We start from the raw sequence: 13,461 nt of genomic DNA, 5'->3' as shown, positions 1-13,461 counted from the left end.
AAGCACATGCTGTGATATCACTTCAGACAGACATAGTTACACACCACTTCCATTAAATCTGGAGCACACTTATCTCTGGCCTGCTCTCATTTCTACATTTTCAAAGACTGCTCCAAATCTCTCTCTGCACTTTTCCTGAATATCAAATAAGGAAAAAGAAGATGCTTTCCAAAAACTATTATTTTAGAAAAGCACTCGTATGACTCCCACAAGTAGACGACAGTACCACGTGGTTCATTCACGGCTGTGGTGGCAGCAGCAGCAGTGTTTCATCATTTTTACCATATGGAAGAAAGACTATACTGCAAAATCAATCTAACTCTTCTAGCACCAAGCTACACAATATCCAGGTGTACAGTTAAGATGCCAGAGTGTCAGACACTGTGAGGACTAAAATTTACAATAAGCAACTTAAAATTTAAATTTACAATACAATGGTCAATTCAAGTTAGTGAATCTTGAAAGTCTACTGCCACCGACAGCAGGGCACAAACCAGTGCCACAGCCCCAACCCAGATTTTTCAATTAATAAACTCATTTAGCTTAGGATAATTAAATGGACATGTTTTTTCCCCTACTGTGTAAGGTCTATCCCCCACTAAAATACAGAAGAAAAACCCCTGGAATCTGTTTGGTTTGGGTTTTTTAATTATTTTTTGCTTTACTCTGTTAACTTTCTAAGAAGGAATACCTCCATTAATGAGGTAAACAGTAGTTGCACAGATACACAACTCTACAAAATGGAGAAGTGTCATTCCACACATCCTGGGTATTTCTTTTGACTAGTACTGTCGCCACCACATTGTGAAACAGCATCTAACTTGTAAAAGACCATCCCGTTCTCACACTTTTCCAACCCATTAGTTGCAATTTTTTGCAAAGTTTTACCAAAGAAGAATAATCTCTTTCTTCCTGAAAGCTAGGAAAAATAAACACCTCTGCTGTATAGACATCTGCATCAGTACAAGTATTTTCCTCAAGAGAAAAGCCCAAGCTATGCCTGTGATACGAGTTATGTTTAAGAGCTAGGTTAATTTGAACTATTTTAAGAGGTGGATTCAGAAAAAAACACAACTGTTTAGAGATTAAAAAAAAAAAAAAGAAGAACTGTCAGTCTCGGCTTTTCCGCAGCTCTCCGCCAGAACCAAACAAATCCCAGGCTCTTATCACCCAACACCTGGATCAGGAGCGTTGTGCCACGTCCGTGAAGCCCCAAAGCGGTGAGCAGCCGGAACGAAGGAGCTGAAGACACGCGGGCCCGGGACCTTACAAAGGGCCCCAAAGTCGCATTTTCCCAAAAGTTTCCTGCCCAGCTGCAGTTCCCGGCCGCCAGGGCAGGGCAGGGCGGTGCAGACCGCCCCGGGAGGGCACCGGCCTGCCGGCCTCCTCCTGCCCCGCCAGCGGGGCCGCTCGCCTCAGCCCGTCCGCTCCGAGGCGGAGCCCGCCCGCCGCCGGGAGAGGCCCCTCGGCCTGCGGGGTCATCGGCGGGGCAGCCGGCCCGGCCCCGGCTGCAGCTCTCCCGCCAGGCCCGGGGAACGCTTCCAGCAGCGGGAGCAGCAGGGCCGCCGCGCCCGGCCACTTCCCTGCCCGGCAGCACCTCCGGGCCGGGTGCGTGCCCAGGGCGGGCAGCGAGGGGACACGGCCGCGCCGCTCGTAGCCCCCTCCCCTCCTGCGGGGCACCGAGAAAACCGCGACACCCCCATCCGCTCCCCTTGCACACACCCGCCACCACCGGGGTCGGCCCCAGCACGGCCCCGCCGCCCCCCAGCCCGGCGGGACGCGGCAGCGCGGCCGCCCCCGTCCCCGCTGACCTGCCGTGCTGGGCGATGGGAGCGGCGGAGCCGCCGCCGGCCGGAGCGCTGCGGGCGGAGCGGGCGCGGGGCGCGTTAGCCGGACAACGTGCTGCACGAGTCAGCGCGGGGCGGGGCCGCCGCGGGGCACCCTGGGCGCTGTAGTCCTCCTCCGCTCCCGGTTGCGCGGCAGCGGGCGGCAGCGGACTACAGCTCCCAGCCTGCGAGAGCCGCCGGGCCCGCCCGCCGCCGGCCCCCTCCTCCTCCTCCTCCTCCTCCTCCTCCCCCCTCGCTCGCCCCGCGCGGCTCCTCGGCCCGGAGCCGCGCGGCCCCGTGTGCGCGGTGCTCCGGCGGCTGCTCCAGCGGCTGCTCCACGGCTGCTCCAGCCGGTGCCGGCGCCAGGGGCTATCGGGGTTCTGTGGGAGCCCCGGAGCGGAGCGTGCGGGGGTGCCAGCAGCGCCTTTCCAGGCGCCTTCAGCTTCCGTGGGGGGCGGGGGCCTCTGGCAGGGAATTGAGCCACGTCTTTGAGACTGCTGCTCTCCGTGCCGGTGGAGCAACTGCGGCCACGGGCACCGCTGTCAGCCGAACCCCGCTTGGTGCAGGAGGTCCGGCCTGGCACCGACCTGGACTGGGAGCCAGCAGCTGCCCTGGTGTCCGTGCCCGCTGTGGGTGCTGGCACACGCGTGGCCGTCCTTGGAAGGCGTTTGGAAACGTGTACAGTGGAAGGAGTGAGAGGGAACCCTTAGGGGTGGGACTGCATGGGGTGTGCCCGTGAGAACGCGCCGTGGGTCTAATAAAGAGTGAAATCGCAGATATATCACACTCCAAACGGCGTCATCTCTGAATTTATCCATGATTTCCTCGATGCGCAGCCCTGCTTTTCACTGCTCTTCTGGCCCTTATCTTCCTTTTTTGCAGTGGGCCTCTCCTGCTGGAAAAGAATTAAATGTTTCACCCACAAAACATGAAAAATCAGTGTTACACCACCTCTCTAAGTACAAAGGGCATTTGGTGATACTCCAAATTTCTAGGCTGACATATACATATATTTTACTGGTCAAGAAAGTTGTTTTCAGAAAGATGTGTCAAGAGTTGATTATAACAACTGTTTGTGTCCTGGAATTGTCTCTGCCCTCTTCCTGCTTCTCTTTTCTGTTTCTGATAAGTCACAGTTCAGTGACAGTATGGCTTAAACACCCGTTTAGTCTGAGCACACATTTGTTGTCTAAATACAGTTTCATTTGAACAGATGTGAAGGTTGGTTTGTTTTCTGATCTCTTCTTACTTCACATCCTGGGTTAGTTTAGGATTAGGCTGAGCTTTGCAAATATGTAGTATGTGGAAATCAAGTCCAGACATGTTGAGACAGTTGGGAGTTTTACTTCCTGTTTCAACTTGCTATAAAAGCACAGAGCAGGCATTTCGTGTGTGAATGATCAAAACGCAATGAATCAAATAAAGTGCAAGCTATGCAGACCTTCAATTCTGAGGCAGAACCATCCAATGTCTGACATAAAAGGAAGAAAATTTCACTTTAGGCATTTTAATCTAGCGCCATACAGTGATTCCAAAGACTTTTTTTTTTCCCCACAACTGGTGAGTGAAGGCCCCCAAGAAAAATGGGACACTCTACTAGATCAGAACAATTTGATTGATGCTTTTGAGGAGTATGCCCGATAGCTTCATTGGCATCCAAGGACATAGGCCCTTTGAGTAGTGTAATTTCTAGATGCAGCTGCCCCCCCTGACCACAGCTGCTTGCTTCTGAGTCTGCTTCTAATCCCACCTTTTCCAACCATCAGCCTTGCCCAGCCACAAGCTTTCTGTGGTGCCAGATCTAGCAAAGGGCTGTCCTGTAGCAGGTAAAGCCCTGTGAATGTTGGCTAAGCAGCACACGACAGGCCCTTATGCTCAGCAGCCTGAATATCAAGTTGCAGTAGTGTCCCTTACACAGCTGATCACAGATTTTATCCTCAGATTTGCTCAACTATAAGTGTGTGCCAAGCTTATAGTCAAACCCCAGCTATTTGCAGTGTCATGTGTTTGGTTCAAGCTGACACTGATACTGAGTGACAGTTCAGCATTTTTTTGGCTGCAGCTCCTCCTAATACACCACCAGTGGTGTTTTGTTCAAACTTTGTGACCCCTTTGACAGACTACAGGTCTGTCCCCAAGCTTCCCACTGCTTCAGATGCAAAACCTCAATAATTTTTTTTGTCAGAGCATGGGAGCACTGCCTAGCCTGCAGGAAAGCCCTCACCTCACCTGATTGATAAGCCCTGTGCTTTTGGAAATACTGTAAACCTTGCTGGCCTGATTTGATTTTAGCTCGTGATAACTGCACCCCGATTATGTCAACAGTGTTGGTAGTTTTGTGTGTACTTACTTCAGGCAGTGTTTCCTTTGCTGGCTCAGCAAGAGCTGTGGTGGCTGAACGTGCCTTCACAAGGACTAAAGTAAGATGCAGGTCTCTACTGACATGAAACCATGTGGCTGGAGATTCTGCCTGTGCTGTTTCAGCTTGGTTTGTGGTGCGCAATACCTCTGAAAGTGGAGAGGGGGGGTGAGATGGGAGGAAGTATATCAAAAGCAAGGACCTGTGCCAGCAGGAGGTTCCCTTGTGCCAGGAATCCATCTGACAACTGTGGTGTCTCTGCAAGAGCCTGTGTGACTGTAAATTCTGTTCTGCTCCATTGTAATGAATGAGAGTGTTGTGGTAATTGAATACACCATTAATTAGCAACTGCAAGATGAGTCACTGGTGTTTTCTGAGAAGCCTAATGTGACATGTAAATCGTGTTCTTAATATTTAATACATTGAATATCTTCTTTAAATGTTGCTCTTGATGTGGGTTTGTTTTGAAATCAATGGCAAATGCCAGTAGTGAAGAGAGATGATTCATGGTAGATGATTCCTGGATTTCTTCAGTGTTTCAACACTACTTAAAATGTACTTTTTTTTTAGTACTGAAACTGATCCTCATGGAATGGTTACCAGTCACAGCGCAGTACATCTGAAGTAGGTTTGTTGTGTAATGAGCCAGAAAGGCTCCTCATAAGCATGCCACTGTTCTTGGGCATAGAAATTTCCAGGGATTTTTGGGATTTCCAGGGCTAGGAATGAGGAGGGGAAGCTAAGTACATTTCTGCTTGCCCTCCCTTCCTCTCTTTCCATCTTTTCTTCCCTCTTTCCTGCCTTCATCTTCCATCCACTCTGCCCTCTTCTTTCTCTTTCTTAACAAGTTATTTTTACATAAGATTTCTTAAGAACTGAAAGGAGTAATGGTGACATCAGCCAGAAGAGCTCGATTGTCTTCAGTGATCCCTAGTTTGCAGCAAATAGGGACCCAGTGCAACATTTGAATCAGCGCCTGAGCACATTGCCAGGGAAAGTACCAGGCTGTTTCCGGGATGGCCATGTGCCTGTCCAGGTCACAACGGGTTTTTAAGAACTTGTAATAAAGAACAAATCACCACTACCACCCAAAACAAAAACCCTCGAGCATTAGAAATGTTATTCAAAAATCTGACCTAAACTGGTGTTTGCTTGTATCCAAGCCCAGTAGCTCGTGTTCTGCGGTAATGGAAGACAACTTTCCCTTTGTAACAGCCTTCACCTCTTTAAACGTTGTCACGTCTTCTCTTGCTTTATCTAGATTAGAGAGTTTTAAGATTTTCGTCTCAGCCTCATGGATACTTGGCTGGGGTTGGCACTGCACACTGCCTGGAAAACTCACCTGACCCATCACTGCTGAGCACCCCCAGATCAGCAGGATCCTTCCCCACCGCCTCTTGCGTTTCCAGCCCGGGAGCGAGGCGGGGCGGTGTGACCGTGGCTCGTCGGGATACAGACGGGAGCGTTCCACGGGCGCGCTGGGGCAGCAGCGGGGAGCAGAGGGCGGAGAACAGGGGGCGGGAGCAGAGCGCGGGGACACGGCGGGGACACGGACACGGCGCGGACACGGGACACGGCGGGGACACGGCGGGGACACGGCGAAGGACACGGACACGGCGGGGACACGGACACGGCGGGGACACGGACACGGCGGGGACACGGACACGGCGCGGACACGGCGGGGCCGGTCCCGTGGGAGCGGCGCTGGCGCGGGGCTGCGCCGCCCCCTGGCGGCCGCGCTCCGGCAGCGCCCCTCAGGGATGCTGCGGCCCCGCGCGGCGCCGGGGTCACCCCACAGCCCCCACAGCCCCCACAGCCCCCACAGCCCCCACAGCCCCCACAGCCCCCGCACCCTTCCCTCAGTCTTCTTTTCTGGCGTGATTCTGGGAGACACCATCCATCTCAGACTGCGAAGCAGAAGAAAGACAGGCAGAATGACTAGCAGCTTCGCGGAATTGCTTTGACTGTCCTCCCTGGAGAAGACGCATGTTTCTGTCATTTCTGTCTCACTCGCTGCATGTTTGTTATCGCTCAGAAAAGCTCCCGAGGGCCACCTCCGGCGTGCTTCAGTCCCTCGGATCAGAGTATGGCCTGTATTCACGTTGCTCATAAACAGCGTCATCTAAACATGCTAATAGGGAAGTTAGAGAGTGATTCTGCTGCACTCAGGAGGGATACGGCTGTTCTGTCACTCGGGAAGCACAGACGTGGCAGCCTGCCATGTCAAGAGTGCCATCCAGACCCAGTGCCCTCTGTGCACTGGTGTATCTGCTTCTGAGGCTGGAAGGTCTAGGAGATGTTCCTTCTACACTGCTTCCATGACGGAGCTGCTGTATGTGGCTGGAACTGGCTCCAACAAAGTTGATTTGGTAAATCAGAAGAACCAACCACACACAGGACTACTTCAGCTGTCTCTAAACTTTACAGTTTTCCCTTAAAATTTGTGTGAGATGTGGGGAAAGTTCATAATGAGTGGTTGCTGTGAAGGGAAGCTGATGACTGTGAACAAGGCTTTAATAGCCCGGGTCCAGCCCTAGCTGCTGTGTGGCATGGGCACAGGCAGGTGTGCAGCCCACTGCGTGCATGTGGAGGAGGATGGTGCTGATGGCAGACGGGGTGGAAAGGCTGCAGCTCCTTTGTTCTTCCTCTGCATCATCCCCACCCTCTGCTCTCCCCCTTTCCATTAAAGTTGTAGCAGACCTGCAGAGCACAGTGCATTGCAGAAGCATTCCTAGTACTTGTGGGTAACGCAGCGTGGGTACAGAAGCTGCATCGGCACAGGGCTCTTTGTGAGATCATTTGTGTGGGAGGCATGTGGAGCGAGCAACATGGCATTGCTGTGACAGCAAGGTGGATGTGAGACACCTGCTCTGGGCCTTCCTTGCCCAGGAGGCAAATTAGTCTGCGCTTCTCTACAGGAAAGGCTGGAAAAGAAGACAAAACAGGTTGTACACAGATGTACCCCGGTGAGGAAGCCAAGGATTGCACAAATTAATCTTTCTGTTCACCAGAGGTAAACACAAGTCTCACAACAAAGCCTAACCCCTATAAGCTTTGGAAGACAAGAAGAGGCAACAGAGCTATTATACGTGGTCTTGTTCCTACATATGAACAATTAAATTGCACAGTGCTGTCTTCCACTAATAACAGACTGGATTAGAGCTACAGAGCAGAAAATCCGGGCTAATGCCAGTTTGCAATCCATAATGCACACTTGTCTGCCTCAGATTTGAAAGCTGTATGGCATCATGGGAATCTTTGGTTGTAATCCCTACAAATAAGTAAACAAATGAGTTGAAGATAAAGACCAGTTAATGAAGCACTGAAAATCACTGCTCATATCAATGTGAGATGTGGACACAAGAAATAGAATGAGGGGTCCAGATACTTGGTTTAAAGTTCTACTGAAAACCCTGGTTTGGCAATGGGATTTTTTTCTGTTAAATTCCTCTGTTCTCAAAAGCCCTGGAGCATACATATACAGTATATACACTATATATATAATATGTATGCTGTATATGTATGCCGTATTTTTCCTACAACAAATTGAACTGGAGGTTGAAAGAGCTATGTGCTTCCTGTTCTCCACTGATTCCCCAGGGGTTCATTCAAAGCAAAGAACACTAAGTTAATCTGAGCAGGTGGTGCAAACATTTTCCCACATACTACGTCCATATGTGGAATCAGTGAAAGTGCTGTAATCGACTTGCCCACGCATCACTCCCCTATTTGCATGAGCTGTAAGACTCCTTATGTGTACTTGCATTCATTTGAGGACATAGCTTGCACAACTGAAATCCCTGGCAAAGTTCTCTCTCACTTCAGTGACTACAGGACCTGGCTCCAGGAGCTTGCTGTAAGGGGGCTAAAGATGGAGAGCCTCAATACCATTAGTATTGTATTAGTTTAATTGTGTAATTCAATTAAAAGAAAAATCAACCCTGTCACATGATTACATTCCCTTTCTTACTAATATCTAGAAATACTCTGATTCACAAATCCCAGCTACTTTTGCCTTCATAGATTAGACGGAAAAGTGCTTAACACATGAAAGGTCCCTTCATAATGCATTTCTCCTGAAAAAATAATTAAGTTGCTAATAAAATCATTAAGGCACCCTAATGTTACATTGTGTTAATGTGCATGTTTCAGTAGGAGGAAGTAGTTGCACAATGCAGAATCAGAACCTAAAATCCAAAATTATACCTATACATATCAGAATATTCAATTGCCTCCCATGGATTTGAGTCAAAATGTTAATTCCCATGCCTGTGTCCTCTAGTGGATCTTGGAACAAAGAGATGGAATTTCCAAGAAATTAAATGTGTTTAAATTTTCTGCAAAATTCCTGGGGCATACACTTAAAGGTAAGAGTGAAGAGAAAGAAGACATTCTCAAGATTTTTGAGAAGGTGGAGAACTTACTGGTTAAATGCAGACAAGTTTGAAAAGGACTCTATTAGGAACAAAAGGGAAGAACAAAATTACCACATGGTTGTAGTAATATGGAGTGCAGCTGTGGCAGAGCCCCATCCCTAATGCCCAACAACTGTGAAAGGCAGGTGAACAGTACTGAAAGCAATGGGACATGGAGTGCTGAGCTGCACTGACCAATCTCCAAAGGGACATGCAGGTGCAATGCAGAAACATAAGACTATAAAAGGTTGGGCTAAAGAACAAGAAGAGCAGATACTTGAAGCTTTCTGATGAGGTATGGTGTTATTCTGTATGGGCAAATGCTTAAAGCCTTCTGGAATTGCATGGTAATATTCTGTCTACTGTGGCTGTCTTGACTGTGGCATGTGCTGTGGCCTATGCTGTGACACATGGTCACAAAGAACAGCTTCTGCTCACCTGCCCTTGTGGTCCTGGTCAAGAGGTTTAAAGAGTTATCACCCTGTAATCAGAGTTTAGTGTCCCTAGTGAACCTGGGAGGGCATATGCAAATCCATCCTATCTGGCATGACAGTTGCCTAGAAGCACTCTTGTAATCTGTCCCTCCATCTCTGGTGAAAATATAAGAATTAACAGCAATAACTTCCCAAGCTACTTGCTTAAGGGCTACCTGTGCCCTGCAACAAAATTTTTCCATCTGAAAACCTGAATAGTCCCCAGACAGGTTACTGCTTAAATGGGTTGCTTTTCTTGAGAAAAGAGCCCCAAATTACAACAGTATAAAATTAGACTGCTTATGTGTAATGGACACATCCAGCTGTGTCTGCTGGGCATTTTGTTCAGAAGGATACCGTGAGAGACTGTATTGAAAGCTTTGCCAAAATAAAAAGAATCACACATCTACTGTCTTCCCTTGGTCAACTAGATGGGTGACTTTGTCCTAAAGGAAAGTTAAGTTAGTTAAGCAAGATGTTTCCCTCATGGATCCCTTAAAGATCAATAACTTCAAAAGTATATGAAAAATGTCTCACAAAAATAAAAGAAGAAAGTTTTCAGCAATCCTTTCTAATCCTTCCTATAGGACTATAAACTCTAATTGTAATTTTCCTGTTTCTACCGTGCTGATTAGTGCTCTATTGTCTAAAGACAAGCTATAGAATGAATAATGTAACAGGCATTTGTAATAAAAAAATGTAGTAAAAATATTTAAGGTTTTATCATCATAAGAGAGTGAAAACAAGATTCTTAATATCTGAGTATCAGAGAGGACAGGCAGGCTGGCAAATTATTGTCCTGATTAAAGCAATGATGCCAGTGTGAGGTGTTGTTTGCATGCAGGCTGTTTCCTTCGAATAAGCCTTTCCTGACCTTCACAGCAGGCAAGAGCAATGCTTGCTTGAGGACAGTATACTTCATGTGAGCAATTCAAGGAAGCTGTAAAAGAACATGGATCAAGGCCCCAAGGCTGGAAAAACCTCTGCTGTTGTACTGCCATTAGGTTACAGAAAAGCTGTGACCATTCACCTCAGCAAGGACATGGGTCTGAGTGACCCCAGGATAAGAGTGGTGCTCTTTCACCAGCCCATACACAGTGTGTGCGGTCACCTTGTCCTCCCCTGTGATGGCAAGACCTGCCAAAAGACAGAAGTACAGCAGAGAGAAAGAAGATACGTGTGCAGGTGGGAATCAGCTGGTACACGTGGAATACCTACCTTTGCACTGGACCTGTTTTCTGCTAAATGATTCAGCTGTGCAATTATCCATGAGAGTTCCCAATCTCTCACCCTGGGACACAGAAAGCATGAACCTTGCTTGTAAACAAATATTCTTTTTCCCCACTAACCTTGTGCCAAGCACCAGTAGGAAGCAGGAGAGTACTGATAGATATGTTTTGATAAAAACATGTTACAGGCAACATTTAGATCACCTTTATACATCACGTTGTGTGCATTATCTTTTTTATATAATCAGCAATGACAGATGTTCATTCCATAAAGCTACATTTACAATATCACTAAAAAGTCTACTGTCTGTTGATTACATAACAAAATAAAATTACATGGTGCATTGGGTCTGTTTTATGCATCCAGAGAGGAGCAGTCTTCTCCCTTGAATCAGCATTTGTGAACTTGGAGCCTCCACTGTTGTGATGAAATTAAACGGAGGAGTGGTTGTGCTGTGCAATGTGACTCCTAATTTACTCTGTTTTGGATGGGCTACTCCACAATTAGTAGCATGGCATTTGTTTAAGATAAGACATGGAAAGGGGCTATAAAGGAATAAGGTCATTAGCTTTCGAACCCAGCAAAGGTGATAGAAAATTATACCAAGTGAGAAACTGAAGCAATTTTTGTTGCTGCAGATCTTGGAAATCTCAAGTATGAAAATCTGTATTGGTAAGTGTAGGTAAGTGTTATATGACGACTTGCCAAGTACACTAAACTGCTGTCACTCTGCACATGACACAGATCCCGTATGTGAAATGCTTAATACCCTCAGCTCCTAATACAACAAGTGGAAATGTTAAAATATATTTAAAATCAAGTGTAAAATTTGCCAATGTTTAATATTATCTTGTTCTCCCATTGCTCCCTGAAAAGTTTAAAGATCTACTTTTTTAAAATTCCTTTGACATGTTATTTTGATACATTACCACCAACCTAGCCTGCATGCTATTTGGATATACCAGTGTTGAAATGTATCTGATGTCCAGCATATAATAATTTTCTGTGGGGTAAGTGGAAAGTGATTGAATTTTTCCTTGAGATACTTGCTCAAGGCATGGATCATATTTTCCTCTAGTTAAAGTGAAGGTACAGCTAAAATTAAATTTTGTGCTTTATTTTAAGGTTAAAAAACACATTAGAAGTAAATCATTAATTCAAAGCATCTCTGATCATTGCTATTAATAGCAAAGTAACTGATATATAGCAGAGATTATACACTTGAGTTCCTAAAATAAACTTGCTGTGAAAAAAAAAATAGCACTTGTGCTATTTATAAACTATATTTATATTTATAGTACAGTTAGTTAACTAAGTACATTAGTACATTCCAAGGATCAGCAGGTTGAGTTCTTCCTTAGAATCATAGTTGCTGCAGGTGGAGACATCTGCTCAGCTGTGCAAGCTGGTAGGAACCCCACCTGGATGCCTCTAACCAGGCTGCATCTCTGGGTCTGCTGATGAGCAGAAGCAGTTTATCCAATATTTCATTCTGGACCAAAGGTTTGGGATGAGGTAAATAATATGTGGAGTTTCATGATCTATTAATTTTTTTCTGAAGGGACCTGCAACTGGAAGTGAGTTCTGTTGTGAAATGTTCACAAATTTTCTTCCCAGAATGAATGGAAAGATTAAGGGGAAATTCTCTTTCCCCAAGTTCATATTTTCCTATTCAATCTGGACTTGCACCACATCCATGCTGCACAGCCCTGGGACTCTATAAAATTATGACTTCTGTTTCATCTGATTCTATTTAAAATAAAGATAACTTTCAGTTTTAGATAAAAATAATTTCAATTGGAATTATCTTATACTGAAACACTGCTTTTCCTAGTAACAGTTCTATTGAACTCAATGGACTTGAATTTATGGTGTAAGGAATCACTCAGCATGATGAAGCATTGCAGTATCAGACTTTACTGTAGGAGACACTTTTGTATTTACAGGGAACCTGTCCTGTGGGCATCTTGTCCATGGGAAGAGCTCTTAAGCATGTTGCCAGATAATAAACTACCAATAATGAATAGTTACAACTCGAAGGTACACTAGTATAACACCGGCAGAACACTATGCTGGTATCATAGGACTTCTAGTTTTCCCCAAGGTAAATATGCATGTACTTTATCAGCTATACTACCTCTCTGTAAATCATGACATGAAAATCTCATTAAGGTGTCTAAGGAAAATACACTTGAGAACATTAAACCAATACTTTTTAAAGCTACTGGTGATACCCATATTTTTGTGGTAGAGCTCCTAACTACCTGATCTGGCTCTCTGTGCAGTGCTGCCACTCGTTGTTCTAGCCAGGGATACCTTAAATAGTCATGAACTAAGAACCACAAAAAGACTCAGTTTCTTTGAAAAGCCATGAAGAACCCCTACATTGTTCTTCCCCTCTGTTACAGAGTGAGGGGAAATAATCACTTCAGAATTTAAAGTGTAAACTCCAACATTAAAAAAAAAAAAAAAAATCATAGGAAGTCAAGATGATCACTTTAAATCAAAATCATCATGCATCTGCCAGGAAGATGTAACACTTAAGATATTACCAGACCAAAAGAGTAAGGAAACAGGAAAATTCATGCTTCAAGCAGACGCCTTTTCCTTGCCAAATAGTATTGCAGAGTGCTGCCTAATTAGGTATCTCCCATCACCCACATGGCCTTCAGATGCACAGTTTGGCAGACAGGTTCTTGCTGTCACTAAGCACCAGTTTTGTCTAGTTTGCATGTTTCAGGGTCAATCTCAGTGTATTTCCTATCCAAGTTTGTAACCACTCTTTGATAATCGATATTGCTGCTCTGACTTAGTGGGTTAGGCACATCTGAATCCTCCCTTTTTTTGGTATTTCCACAACACTTTGCTTTCCAAAATAATATGGAATGGAACATCTCTTTCATCACATTGTCAGTCCACATATCACATGTAATATAATAAAAAATTATTCACTTGTATGATTTCGTGAGATTCTTTAACTGTTTTCTTACTAAGATGTAAATATAATTTATGATTTGGCCAATGTCTAAAAATCAAGCTATTCTAGTAAGTTTATTTTTCAGACACTGAAGCTGTTTCATGATTTATGACTTCACATAAGCTCAAGAAGTCCAATCCTACTTCCTCTATTTACCTAAACAGTTCCAGGAGCATGGATT

General features: G+C 45.8%; 1 protein-coding gene across 2 annotated transcripts in view; it reads right to left on the bottom strand.

Moving 5' to 3' along the window:
- Positions 1 to 1,937, bottom strand: part of TRABD (TraB domain containing) — a 32,543-nt gene extending 30,606 nt beyond the window's left edge. Inside the window, exon 1 of one of the 2 annotated variants that reach the window (XM_030256376.4) lies at positions 1,812 to 1,937. The gene's annotated coding sequence lies outside the window, so the exon portion shown is untranslated. The remainder of the gene's footprint in view (positions 1 to 1,811) is intronic. The other variant, XM_072920783.1, reaches the window with a different exon arrangement.
- Between the last annotated feature and the right edge of the window lie 11,524 nt (positions 1,938 to 13,461).

Source organism: Taeniopygia guttata, chromosome 1A, assembly GCF_048771995.1.
Source record: "Taeniopygia guttata chromosome 1A, bTaeGut7.mat, whole genome shotgun sequence".
Lineage (NCBI taxonomy): Eukaryota > Metazoa > Chordata > Aves > Passeriformes > Estrildidae > Taeniopygia > Taeniopygia guttata.
The sequence above is the reverse complement of the archived record's forward strand: the minus strand, read 5'-3'. Positions and strand labels throughout refer to the sequence as shown.